This window comes from Neophocaena asiaeorientalis, unplaced genomic scaffold, assembly GCF_003031525.2.
Source record: "Neophocaena asiaeorientalis asiaeorientalis breed wild unplaced genomic scaffold, Neophocaena_asiaeorientalis_V1.1 scaffold356, whole genome shotgun sequence".
Taxonomy (NCBI): Eukaryota; Metazoa; Chordata; class Mammalia; order Artiodactyla; family Phocoenidae; genus Neophocaena; species Neophocaena asiaeorientalis.
This window is the reverse complement of record NW_020172269.1, coordinates 1,459,305-1,473,894: the sequence shown is the minus strand read 5'-3', so window position 1 is coordinate 1,473,894 and position 14,590 is coordinate 1,459,305.

The window sequence follows — 14,590 nt, the reverse complement described above, 5'->3', positions numbered from 1 at the left end:
ATCCTGGGCCAGGTGAAGGCAGGCCACCATGTTCCCAAACTCCCAAGAGCAAGATGGGAACAGACCTCACATTTGCTGATTTCCACATGGAGAAAGGGCAGGGCACTGAGCCTGGGCCACAAGAGCCTAAAGGAAGAGGGGGCAGCGATGGGTCAGCAGGGTCCCTGCTCTGAGAGGACCACAGTCTGGAAGGGGAGACCGAAAAGAAGTGAACGTATAATTGGGTCAGACAGCACAAGGGCCTCAAGGAAAATATTGTCAGGGCACACAGAGGGCAGTCACCAGGTGCGGGGACGTGCACAGGTGATGAGTGATGTCCAGGAAGACAGAGGGCAGTCACCAGGTACAGGGACGTGCACAGGTGGTGTGTGATGTCAGAGCACACAGAGGGGAGTCACCGGATGTGGGGACGTGCACAGGTGATGAGTGATGTCCAGGAAGACAGAGGGCAGTCACCAAGTGCGGGGACATGCACAGGTGATGAGTGATGTCAGGGCACACAGAGGGGAGTCACCAGGTGCGGGGACGTGCACAGGGGATGAGTGATGTCAGGGCACACAGAGGGGAGTCACCAGGTGCGGGGACGTGCACAGGTGACGTGTGATGTCAGGGCACACAGAGGGGAGTCACCAGGTGCGGGGATGTGCACAGGTGATGTGTGATGTCAGGGCACTCAGAAGAAGAATCCACCAGGTATGGGGACATGCACAGGTGACATATGACATCAGAACACAGAGACAATGTGTCCACCAGGTGCGGGGACATGCACAGGTGATGAGTGATGTCAGAGCACACAGAGGGCAGAGTCCACCAGGTATGAGCCTGTGTCCATCACGTTCACTGTATCACTGGCGATGAGACCTTAGTGTAGTAGCTAATTCATTCAGGCTGGTTTTATTGTGTGTCTGCTCCCCTTGGGAGCCATGCAGGTTTGTTTGCTTCTTTTGAAGCTCATCAGGACATTCAACGTGTCCCTTGGTCCCCTTTGCCCCAACTGGTGCAAAATCACTGCTGCCCTAGGGAGATGGTGTGAGAGGGCCAGGGCAGGTCTGCACTCCCCGAGCCCTCCAGCCCGAGTAACAGGGAGCATGTTCGGCTGCGGCAGCCGGACAGCACCAGATCAATGCCCCTCTGCCACCGAGTACTGCCAGACCGGACACACTCTTCCTTTGCACCAAGGTTTACTCGAGGTCCTGTAAAGAAGGAGCAGGTGCAAAACTTGGCAGATGAGGAGAGAGACATGACAGGTCCAGGAGGAATGGAGACGTGGCTCAGGATCTCTCACACGCGGGAGTTGCGAGGGTTGTCAAGGACTCCTCACTGGAAATACTCATAAGCAGCACAGACAGGGTGTCAGATCCTCCTCGGGGTGCTGGATGCTGCAGTGAATGTGACGGACCAGATCCTCTGTGCACAGAACTTCTGTTTTGGTGAAGGAGATGATGGACAAGGAAGCAAATCAACTCAGGTGGTAAAACCTGGTGTCGTCACGTGGAGGGAGCAGTGAGGGCAGGCACCCATGCAAAGATGCTGGGGTCAGTCGCTCCAGGCACGACGGGGCAGTGGGCACAGCCCTGGAGCAGGCGGGGCTGTGGCCTCCCCGAGGCATGGAGAGAAGGTCCTTGCACCTGTGTTGCATGAGGTCAACCAGGTGGCCAGAGACCAGATCCTGTAACACCTGATGGCCACGGGGAGGGGTCCAGCTTGGTCCACACGGGCCCACAGAGCTGTGCTGCCCGAGACAGAACCAGTGCGTTCAGCAAGCAGGAAAAAGTCTCACCTTCCTGCAGAGGCTGAGGCGAGGACCAAGATAGTGGAAACCAGTCCTGCAGGAGCGAGAAATCAAGGTGACTCTGCAGGGTGCTGGCTCATGGATTCCAAGTTATCGAGTTGAGAAGTTTTCCTTGCCTCTGCCGATGTCTTCCAGCCAAAAAGCACCAGGAACACCCCTGTGGCTGAACACATGAGTTTACTTCACGTTTCAGCAAAGGACACACACCAGGGCCACACAAGGGGCGTGTCACTGAGAGGATGCCAAGAAGAACCACAATGAGGTTTGACCCTGCTTTAAGTGCTCTTGTTGGGAGTTTAAGGAGGCAGGAGTTTGCTCAGGGTGGGACACTGCCAGGAAGTGGGAGAGTCTGTGATTGGGCATCTTGGAAAAGCAGTAGCCTCCATGCACGTCAGCCAGGACCCGGAAGTCTGGGCGCGGGGTGCAGACGATGAGCACGTGTGTGTCTGTGCTCAGATGAGATCTCGGGGGACCTTGTTCTGGTCTTGACCTCTCCCCGTCACAGAGTGGCTTCGACTGACGTTGGCTGTTCCGTGACCCACAGGAGAGAGAGGGGGCCCAGCTGTGAGCCAGGGGCCACTGTGCTTCCTCTCAGACCCTCACCCCCCCTCCAAACTGTGGAAGCTCCAGTCTGGTTCAAGGTTCTGCCCCTGTCAACTTCAGCAAGACCAGTCAGGATGAATGCTTTGCTTTAATTCCTCTTCCAGCACACAGAATTTTACTACAAAAACGCCATGCCTCTGCCAGAGAAACGCATTTATGTGCTCGGCTGTGCCTCCGGAGATCATGGGTGCTTATGGTTAGGTCGTGAGACCATAAGATCCTTCAGCTGGTGTTTGCTGTTTTAAAAACAGGCTTGTTTTGCATTTTGAAGTAAGAAAACGTTACAATATACATGAAACTTATGCAGAATTCTTTAATCTGGAACCTGGAGTGGGGAGAATTCATTAAAAAAAAAAAGCATTGTCTTATTCTAAACAGCAGCAAGGAGCACAGCATAATACCTTACTATTCAATAAAGGAGCTCATTTCAACTGCAGATGGTTATAAAACTGAGACTCTACAGATACCTTTACTCTGAGAATGTATAGAATAAATGATCTCTTAATATAATAAAGTCGCTTGTCGTCTTTGCAGCTTATATTACAACTTCACTTGAGATGTGATTTCCAAGCAGGTCTCCTAATACGTTCCCTCGGGACAGTGAAATTCAATGACACTGGATCATCTACAAGAAATAATAAAAAAGGGACACGTTATATGTCATCAAGAAAGTTCCAAAACTTTGTATTCAAGGATGAATCATTCATTAAAAGTTTTTGGAGAAATCCTGGTGGTGAGTAATGAAAGGAGTCCTGTTTTTATATCCTAAAATGCATCCTTTCTTAGAACCGACCACGTACATTTAGCGATGCCATCAGGGTAATGCGAGCAGCCCCCTGAGAAAGCATCCCTCAGGGCCCCTCTCCCAGTATGCTTCCCCCCACCGGCCTAGGCCTCCAGAGGCAGGAAAAGGTGCTCTCTAGAACCCAGAGTTAAGCAAGTTGAGGCAGCAGGAATATTCTTAGGCGTCAGGGGACCAGATTGAACACAATGGTCACTAATCCCAAAGCAGCCAGTGGGGTGTTGACAAGCATGGACACATTTTTCTACAGAGAGAGGCCTGCCGTCAGGGATAACAGGTTAGCAATCCCTCCTACCTTCTCCCACCCACTCACATCCTGTTTTTCCTTTGGCGGCTTATTTGTTCGTTTTAACCATATTTCACTGCACAAAGAATTCAACTCTATTGTCAAAGGAAAATCGGGGGTCTTCCCTGGCAGTCCAGTGGTTAAAACTTCGCCTTTCAATATAGGGGGCGTGGGTTCGATCCCTGCTTGGGGAGCTAAGATCCCACATGCCTCACGGCCAAAAAACCAAAACATAAAACAGAAGCAATATTGTGACAAATTTAATAAAGACTTTAAACATGGTCCACGTCAGAAACATCTTTAAAAAAAGATTTTTTTTTAATCTTAAAAAAAAAAAAAAAAAGAAAAACCAGGAGACACTTCTTTAAAAAAAGATTTTTTTTAATCTTAAAAAAAAAAAAAAAAGGAAAACCAGGAGACACATCAACAGAGAAATGGCCCAAGGCCCGACGGCCTGGGAGTGGCCACAGCTCAGCCTTGCCGCTGGTCTTTCCAAGTCTCAGGTGCGCAGCTAACCCATGAAGTGTGTCATCGTTGAGGTTTTCGTGTGGAATCTTCTTCCAGTCACCATGTTCCATTTTCTGCCTCTTGAGGAAATTCTCTTGTGTGATAACTTTGACTATGTACCTCACTCCACTTGCTGGGTTCTCCAAAGTCCCAGGTCTTTGGGGTCCTCCTTGCCCATAACAATCTCCTTTTCGTTACCTGCCTTAACAATCGTCTTCTAATTTTCTTAATTACCGCTTTCTTTTCCACTTGCATTCACTGCACTAAGTACATAGGTTCATTTTTTTCTGTACTGTCTTTTCTGTTTGATTTCTAGCACGTTTTAGTTCTCTGACTGTTTTTTTGGTTTCTTATTTATAGCTAAGGGATTTTTTGTTAATATATTAACCCTTTGTAAAACAAGGCTGAAGAATTTCTCACTGCACTTTGGAGCTTCAGAGAAAACGTGGCATCCTGACCTGGTCAGATGGCACATCCTCTAGCAGGGGAGACGGGGGAGGACTCAGATCTCCTGCCGGGCAGCTGCTTGTCCTGCTGGAGTCTGAGGCGGGGGCTGAGGCTGAAGCTTGAGGCTGCTGCGACCTGCCATCCAGGCTGTCTGTGTGCTCAAGCCCCAGGGCATCTCAGCCTCCCTCTGGCCCCCACAGAAGCTGAGCCCCAGTGGTCCCCGCTCAGGTCTGCAGCTGCCCCTCAGAGCCGCCTTGCCACGCGCTGAGGACCTTGGACAAGCTGTCAGCTACTTCCTCACAGCCCTGGCCCCCTGGGCAATGGGAGAGCCCAGCCCCACATCTCTCTCCAGCAACCATGGAGACTCCCACAGGCACTTTGTCACATCTGCGCCCACATTGGTTTGGGGCAGCCTGCGAGCCATCTCTTCACTGAGCCCGGTCTGGAAGGTGATGGCCGAGTCCCTTCTGCTCTACCTGCGCCCCTGCAGAGGAGGGGCCAGGAGGTACCCCTGCAGAGGAGGGGCCGGGAGGCACCCCTGCAGAAGAGGGGCCGGGAGGCACCCCTGACATGTGCTTTCCTTCCATCCTCCGCCTGTGCTTCCCGCACCCCCCAGGGCTGAAGTGGCCTCCGGGGTCTCCCCCTGCCTCCTGGTCACGTCTCCTCCTGAAAGCTTCAAGCCTCATGTCTCAGCTATCAGGGACAGAACGGGAATTCTTCCCTCCTCTGCACAGGACAGTACTGTCGCTTGGCTTCTGCAGAGTTAGATGCAATGGGTAAAGGAGGCTTGAGGAACTGGAAAAAGCTCTTCTCTCGTGGTTTTCCCGGGTGTTGCTCCCTGCAGCATATTAATCTCTCCAGAAAGATGACGACTTGGGACCCACCAGAACAAGTCGTGTACTTGGAAATGCAAAAGAGAAAATCACATTAAAATCTGAGAAAGCACACTACTTTTATGTATATTTACTAAATTACCAGATACTTTTAGTGTTCCCATCACAGTTCTAACCACTTTACGAATATTAACTTAGTTCATCTTCATAACAGCCCGGCTAGAAGGTACTATCATTGCCCCATTTCACAGATGAAAAGACTGAGGCGCAGGGAGGTTATGTAAATACATGCACCAAAAGCCCCGAGTATCAGGAACAGATGGAGAAGGGTTGGGGCTAGAGCCAGGATCCCCGCCCAGGCAGCCGGCTTACCCCCCGCATGGTCACGGTCATGGTGTCCTACTGCACACTGTTTCCGGGCAACTGCATGCACACAGAGGGGCAAGAAGAGACCGCCTCTAAGAAGAGAATAAGTACTTAAAGTTTCAAAATGCACTGCCCTAGGCAGCGCCCACCTCGTGCAAACAAATGTTCTTTTTTTTAAAATTTCTGTATTGTGGTAAAAGTCACATAATATAAAACATACTATTGTAACCATATTTAACTGTCGGCTCAGTGGCACTAAGTGCACTCACACTGTTGTGCAAGTCTCACATCGTCCGTCTCCCGAATTTTTCACCTTCCTGAACTGAGACTCTGTCCCCTTTAAACACTAACTCCCCATTCCCCTCCCCCGGCCCCTGGCATCTACAAATTTACTTTCTAACTCTATTAATGTGGCTATTCTATGTACCTCGTATAAGTGGGATCAAACAGTATTAGTCTGTGCCTAATCTATATTGGAATGCATTTCTAAGCTTAACTTAATATATGTCCTGCAAGCAGATTGTATCTTCTTCTTTTTTTTACCCTGTGCTATACAGTAGGCCCTCACCAGCCACCTACTTCATGCGTAGGAGTGCACATATGTCAATCCCGATCTCTCAATCCATCCCAACCCCCCTCCCCGCCTGGTGTCCATACGTTTGTTCTCTACATCTGTGCCTCAATTTCCGCTCTGCAAATAGCGTCATCTGTACCATTCTTCTAAATTCCACACATATGTGTTAATATACGATATGCACCCTGATGTTGTAAATAGCGTTGCAGCAGTATTTACAATAGCCAGGACATGGAAGCAACCTACGTGTCCATCGACAAAGGAATGGATAAAGAAGATGTGGCACGTATATACAATGGAACATTACTCAGCCATAAAAAGGAAGGAAATTGTGCCATTTGCTGGGGCGTGGATGGACCTAGAGACTGTCATACACAGTGAAGTAAGTCAGAGAGAGAAAGCAAATGTTCTTTGACATTTGTTTTTAGTAGCTTTAATTGCTATGTAAACAAGACACAGCTAACACTTCTAGAATGCTCTGTCCTTAGCAAGTTCCATGTCAATTCACTTTATCTTTGCAATAACCCACAAGGTACTTTCCCATTTCAGAGATGAGGAAATTGGAGCACAGCGAAATGAGTCCCGTTCCCAGACTGGCCACCAGGTGACGACGGAAGGGGCTATACCCTTAGGCACACTCCTGCTAGACTTTCACTTCCTCAGCTCCTGGTCTAGGACTGCCTGGCACCTAGTACTACAGGGGAAAAATTCACCTGCTTTTATTCTTTGTGCTTTGATGCACTCATGTTTTTTCTCTTTAAATATTTAATCAATGCTTACTTCATTTTGCAGGTTGAGCTAAGGATTGAATTTACCTTTTCGCCCATAAACTTAATCAGTTTTCCCACTATGATTTACAGCATAACCCAGCCTTTCTACACCAAATTTAAGTGCCACCTGTAGCATTACAACATTGTCTGCAATGCTCTGAGGTTTTCTGTCCTGTTTCCCTGATTTCTCATCTGCTATCTGACCTAAGTCACACTCCATTTTGATTTTGACTCTAGAAAACATGTTTATTTCTACTAGAGCAAGTTCCCCACAATAGTGCGAAAATTTCCAAAATGTACTATTTGTTCATGCACTCGTCTCGATAACCTTTAGACACATCTGGGATTTGACTGGGATTGCACTTTTTAGATTGATTGGGAGAGAAGTGACATCTTTTTAATATTGAGTTAATAATCCTTCCATTCATTTGTCTTATTTTTTAGCTTCAGGAAAATTCTATAGATCGCTTTAAATGGGAGTGTGTATTGCATAGATTTGCTTTCAGGAATTTGTGTTGGGTTTGCTATTATGAAGGTACTTTATTCATTACATTTTCTAACCATTTCTAATGTTTGGCATTTACGAAAGTCATTGGTTTTGGTGCTTTTCTTTATTGACAATTCTTCCTCTTTTGTATTTATTCCCATTGTTTTTCAAATGATTCTTTTAGGCTTTTTAGATGGACAAGCATAGGATGCTTTTACATAGTAGACACATACGTGCATTTTTCTTGGGAAAGGTTCTGTAACGTTAATCAAGTTCCTTTTATCAAGGTGATTGTATAAACATTCTTAGAAAAATTAATGTGATAAATTATATTAATACATTTCCTCCTATTGAACCATAATTTAATTTCTAATATAAGCCACACTTGTGCATATCATATTAATCTTATAAAAATCCTGGTTTGACGTGTGTTATTATTTTCCTAAAGGTGCTGTAACAAAGTGGCACAAGCTGGGATGCCTACAGGAACAGGAATTTATCATCTCAGCTCTGGAGGCTGGAAGTCCAAACCCAAGGTGATGGCAGTGCCTGCTCCCTCCACAGGCTCTGAGAAGAAGGAAATAGCCAAACTAAACCACCCGGCTGGGAGCAATCTGGGGCTTCAGTATTCAGGCTCACCTTTGCCCTGTCTTTGCACCTCGAAGTGCCTTCCATTGGCCAAACCCAACGGGAGCTCAGAGTGCAAGGGAGCCCAGTGATGCAGTCCACTCAGGTGGGCCTCCCAGAGTCCAGAACTGGGTGGAGAAGGACGGAGGGCACATGCAGAGGGGCAGATGAAAGATGGAGATGAGATATGAAATAAAATGAAATGAGATGAGATGAGATGAAAGAGGGTGGTGTTAAGAGGTTACAGGAAGCAACGTAAAGATAGCCAAAGATGGGACAGTTGTGCTGACTACAGCACACCTATCACGTAAAAAGCCAAGTGTTTATAATGACACTCAAAAGAGGCAGGAGGAAGAGAAATAGAACACAACTCATTGGACACCATTGCCAGTTGCTAAGATGCCTATAACATGGCTTTAAAAACAGGTAAGTGAGAGGAAATAACAAAGCATTTATTCTGCCTTTCTTACCTTTCTTACCTAAACTATGTTTCAAAGACACTAACAGCTCCAGTAGATAAGGGAAAGCTCTCCTGTACAGAAGCCAATTCGTCAGTGAGGAAGAGATGATAGAATTAGAAAATTACTATTTTGCAACCTCTAATGAAATGCCGTTTCAGGTAACGGCATCATCGTTGGAGGGTAAAACCATTCGGAGAAATATCGATGAAGAATATTGCAAAAGAACAGATCAGAAAATCTACAAACAGCAAATGCTGGAGAGGGTGTGGAGAAACGGGAACCCTCCTGCACTGTTGGTGGGAATGTAAATTGACACAGCCACTGTGGAGAACAGCATAGAGCTTCCTTAAAAAACTAAAAATAGAGCTACCATATGACCCAACAATCCTGCTACTGGGCATATTCCCTGAGAAAACCGTAATTCAAAAAGTCACATGCACCCCAATGTTCATTGCAGCACTATTTACAATAGCCAGGTCATGGAAGCAGCCTAAAGGCCCACTGACAGAGGACCTCATGCATAAAGAAGATGTGGCACATATATACAACGGAATATTACTCAGCCATAAAAAGGAATGAAATTGGGTCATTTGTAGCGACGTGGACGGATCTAGAGACTGTTCTACAGAGTGAATAAGTCAGAAAGAGAAAAACATATCGTGTATTAACACACATATGTGGAACCTAGAAAAATGGTCCAGATGAACCGTTTTGCAGGGCAGAAAGTGAGACACAGATGTAGAGAACAAATGTATGGACGCCAACGGGGGAAAGCGGTGCGGGGTGGGGATGGTGGTGTGCTGAATTGGGCGATTGGGATTGACATGTATACACTGACGTGTATAAAATTGATGACTAATAAGAACCTACTGTATAAAAAAATAAATAAAATAAAATTCAAAAACAAAAGAACAGATCAGGCTGTGGTGACTTGAACTGTTGATTAATCTTCCTGTTAATAAAGGTGAAACAACCAGAAGATTTTGGAAAGATGGAGGTGGTGGCAACATAATCTTTTAATCTCTTCAAATCTTCACATAAAAACAGCCACGTCAACTAGATGACAAAACCAAAACTCCACAGAAAATGTTGACAGAAAAGGAAGGAATCCTCTAGGACTCTGAAACAGGTGGGTGAAGCCAAACCACCAACAGCCATGAGACCTGCAAGGTACGGGCACCTGTGTGAGAGGAGGTGGGGGAAATCAAGGGACCTGGGGCACCCCTGAAAACAGGAGACCCAGAAACAGCCGGCAAATCTGCCCTCGATGAACACCAGCCAGAGAGCAGACCCTGGAACCGGCGGGGGGCTGGTGTCTAACAGCGCGGAGCCCTGGGAAAGACAAGAGAGGACCGAAGAAGACCGGAGCAGGAAGGTGCCAGGAGGATCCAGGAAGCAGTCACCGTATCCCAAACACCACAAGGAAACAACCCAGGATGGGGCTCCAGGAGGTCAGCGGGCTCTCCTGAGCTGTGCCTCCTTCTAAGGACTCAGAAAAACTAATTTCCCACAGAAACAAGACGCAGCAGTCCACGGACAGATGGATGGATGCACCAAATGTGGCCCATGCACTCAAAGGAATATTATCCAGCCCTAAACAGGAAGTAAATTCCGACACAGGCTACAACGTGGATGAAACTTAAGGACATTATGCTAAGTAAATAAACCAGACACGGAAGGACAGATACTGTGTGATTCCACGTATACAGGTCCTTAAAGCCATCAAATTCATAGAGGCAGAGAGTAGAATGGTGGGTGTCAGGGGCTACAGGGAGGGGAGAATGGGGAGTTTTTGTTGTTTAATGAGCATAGAGTTTCAGTTTTGCAAAATGAAAAAGTTCTAGAGATTGGTCGCACAACCGTGTGAATGAACTTAGCACAGCTGAGATGCACACTTAAAGATGTTAGGGTGGGGAGACGCAAGAGGGAAGACATATGGGAACATATGTATTTGTATAGCTGATTCACTTTGTTATAAAGCAGAAACTAACGCACCATTGTAAAGCAATTATACCCCAATAAAGATGTTTAAAAAAAAAAAAAAAAGATGTTAGGGTGGTGAATTTTATGTTATATGGTTTTAACCACAGTTAAAAAGTAAAAGTTTTTCAATGAGACATATCAAATTGCCACTAAAAGTTATTACAAAAATATAGATAAGACACAGAATAATACCTATGTGGACCATAAAAGCATGCCAGAAACTCAGGCTTGAATAATTGATTGAAACTATTGTTATGTACTATTTCAAAATGAGGTTCAAGGATGATACAAAATATGAAAGAAAAGCAAAAATCATAATTCAGAAAAATTCAGAAATGAATGACAGAACTAAGGAGAAGAACTCAGAAATTTAAAAGACATTTCAGAAATGAAAATTCAGGCAGAAGAAACATGAATAGAATGAATACAAGAGATAATACCTTAAGAAGAATAGAAAGGAAGGGCTTTTTAATTCAAAAATGAATGAAGAATAAAAGAGATTCAAGAAAAAAACTGAGGAATAAAGAAGACAGGCAAAGACAACCTTACCTGTAGATATAAGTCCTAAAGACAAAAATCAAAGCAGGGAACAAAATAATACTAAACATTGTATTTTTTCAAGATAACCTTCCTTATTTAAAAAGGCATATTTAAAACTGTTATATAATGAAAGTACACTATGTACCTGAGAATACAGACCAGAACAACTAACACCAAGACAGATGCTTTTAAATTAATGAACTTTTACAAAAAAGAAAAAAGAAATCTTTTAGACAGCTAGGTAAAACAGTGAGATATTATAAGTGAAATAAAAACAAGTTATCATCATATTTTTTTCACAGTAAAGCTTTATGCCAGAAAGAACTGGACTATTATATTTAATGTGTTTAAGGGGGAAAATGTGAACCAAGTATTTTTTTTATCCAGCAAAACTGACTTTCAAAGCATGAAAGTATAAAAACACAAAGTGTTATCAACATTCAAGAACTCAGAGCTATTGTTCCCACAAGCCCATCCTGAGGAAGGTAATTAGAAAATGAGTTTTAAACAAAAATGACCACAGAGATTTAAATTGAAGGCTGGTAACTAGCACTTACGGAGTTACCCGTAGAAAACTAGATGAGGGCTAAAAGGGAGAAAATATTGTGCATGATGACTATGTGAATTGACATGTAGACACAGTGCCCCATTCAAAAATAAGAACAGAAACAGGAAACACATGTGGCAAAAAAAAAAATTCAACATTCTTTAGCACTTATATCAGTGTGGTGGTAAAATACTAACATTGGTGCGTATGTGTTGGCATTGATACACACACGTACATATGATATTGGTATTCTGAGACCATGTGTGTTACATGGGATAAAATAAATGAGCAATCTTGTTGATCTTCTAATTCTAACATCCTGTGTGCCCCTGAGTGCTGGTATTGAAGGAAGGAGATGCAGACATAATGCAGAAAAGGTTAACTGAACACCTGTTGTCCAGAAGGAACTGAAGAAACCCCTGAGATCTTCCCCACAATGTCCCCTGGCACTGAGCATCCCTCGTACCCTGAGGACAGTCTTGGAATACCTTTCCCACTGAAAGAAATAGGGCTTCTTGGAGAAAGGCTGATCTTGGGTGTGTGTGGGGTGGGGGGAGTGTAATGGGCCTGGGCATCTTGTCACACCAGATAGCAGTGGAGGCCAACAATGTCACAGGTGTGTCACGGGGACTCAGGAGTTGATGTGAAGAGATTCCTATTAGCTCCAAACAGGGACGATCTGATTTCAGAAGGGATGCTGGTTTCCACGGATTGAAATCTATTAAATAAGTCTAAATGGACAAGTTAGTAAGAAGATTCTGAGAACATACTGTTCAGGGAACAATAGTGTCCCAACTCATTACCTTGAAAACTGGTCAAGAGAATCCAGCTCTTCTGTGCACCATGCCACTGGGTAACCAGATGAGAGTTAGGGGAAGCATCTCTTTGTACGAGTAGCTCAGGTCAAGAATGGACACTGCAAAATAATTGGACCAAGGGCTCTGTAACCCAGGATGGATTAATGACCAGCAGCAGCCACCAGCATCACAGAGGGAGGCCAGCAGACACTCTGTGCCTCTCAATAAAAGGAGGAAGTGCCTACCTGAATCTCCACAAAGGAACCCCCTAGATCAGGCTCTGCAGGCACGTGCCATGCGCGGTCCAGAGCACAGAAGAAAATGTGACTGCGTCATGACTGGGCTCTACCTTCCCAGGCTTCTGGGCGGCCACCCCTGAGGACCACTGTGAGAGTGGATGTCTCTGCAGACCTGATTCCTCCTCCTCACCGGGGTTTGTTGCTGCTACTTGTGGTCATTATTGCTGTTGTTTGTTTAGTGACTTTTCTGAACTGATTTTCTAAAGTCTGTATTTTTTGTCGAGCATGGCCACTAAAGTTTCTGTTCTGTTAACTTCACCATTGGCTAGTGATTTAACAGAGACTTCCTAGAATGCCTGGGAACCTCCCCCAGTCACCACCACCACCACAACCATCGCCACCACCACCACCACCATCACCATCACCACCACCACCACCACCATCACCACCACCGCCACCACCACCACATCACCACCACCACCACCACCATCATCACCACCACCAAAACGCCCCACTTTCCCAACCCTTGCAGGAGGCTCTGCACGTGTGCTGGGTGAACCTTAAACATTCAGCCGTGGGCGACTGACAGCTGTTCTTTAGATTCATGTCCCGCTTGCACAGCACAGAGGTCAGCCAGGGGGACAGCACTCAGGCCCTTCTCACATCTCTCAGCACTGGGCACGCAGGTGGCCTCCTAGATCCCCTGGAATCTTCTGGAGGTTTCAAAGCCCTTAGTGCCCAAACCATCTCCTTCCCTGGCCTTTCCTCCCAGGCCTATTTGCCCGATGGCTATCCTTCAACAGGGCAGGAGCTAATACACTTGCCCTTCAATATTTTCAGCAAACACCACCTCCACCACACTCACACTCACACAGGCACATACACACACACACGCACACTCTCACACACACGCGCACTCACTGCCACTTCAGACAGAGGGACATTCTGAGTCAGGTGCCGGCAAGCCACCAGACAGGGCAGAACAAAAAGCTACAATTCTTTGAGAAAAGGTTCTTATCACTCCTCTGCTAATTGTAACCCACCACACACGGGTTGACGAGGTTTGGACACCTGCAGTGGCTGGGTTTCTGCAGAGGATGTAACGTTGGGATTCCTTTGATTCATGGGCTGGGGCAGGGATAGGTGTTACCATTGGGGCCAGGGACAGGGCCGCAGTGTGACACCCTGAAGCCTCCACACAGGCCCCTCCATGACGACCACAACCTCCCTGGGAAGTAGCGCTCCTTTTGAGAAGCAACTGAGCGGTAGAGAGAGGAGAAAATTCATTAGAAAGCAGGAAGAAACAAACAGAATCTTTCTGTGACTCACACAGACAGGGAGACTGGATTCAAACAAATTCTGGTGTTTCGAGATCAAAACAGCATTGAGGGGCTTCCCAGGTGGCACAGTGGTTGAGAGTCCGACTGCCGATGCAGGGGACGCGGGTTCGTGCCCCGGTCCGGGAGGATCCCCCATGCCGCGGAGCGGCTGGACCCGTGAGCCATGGCCGCTGAGCCTGCGCGTCCGGAGCCTGTGCTCCGCAACGGGAGAGGCCACAACAGTGAGAGGCCCGCGTACCGCAAGAAAAAAAAAAAAAAGCAGCATTGGGGGTGGGCATTCAGGAGAGAATGCCTAATCCAGTAACACGCAGAAGAGCTGAAGTCTCCTTTGATGCCAACCTCTCCTGTTTTCGGCTGGAGAGGAGCCCCTGCAGCTCCAACAATGCTGGGATCAGGGCCACGGGGCTCAAGGATTTATGTTTAATTTTAAGATGTGATTAAAGGCCCTGTTAGGTCTGTCTTTCAATAGATCACTAAGGTCCACAGTCGAATATCTCCATTTTGTTGACATAATGGCCCTCCCTCCATCAGGAAAACATTTGCGGATCTGATCCTGTAAAATTTAATCCACAAGCCTAATGGGGAAAGG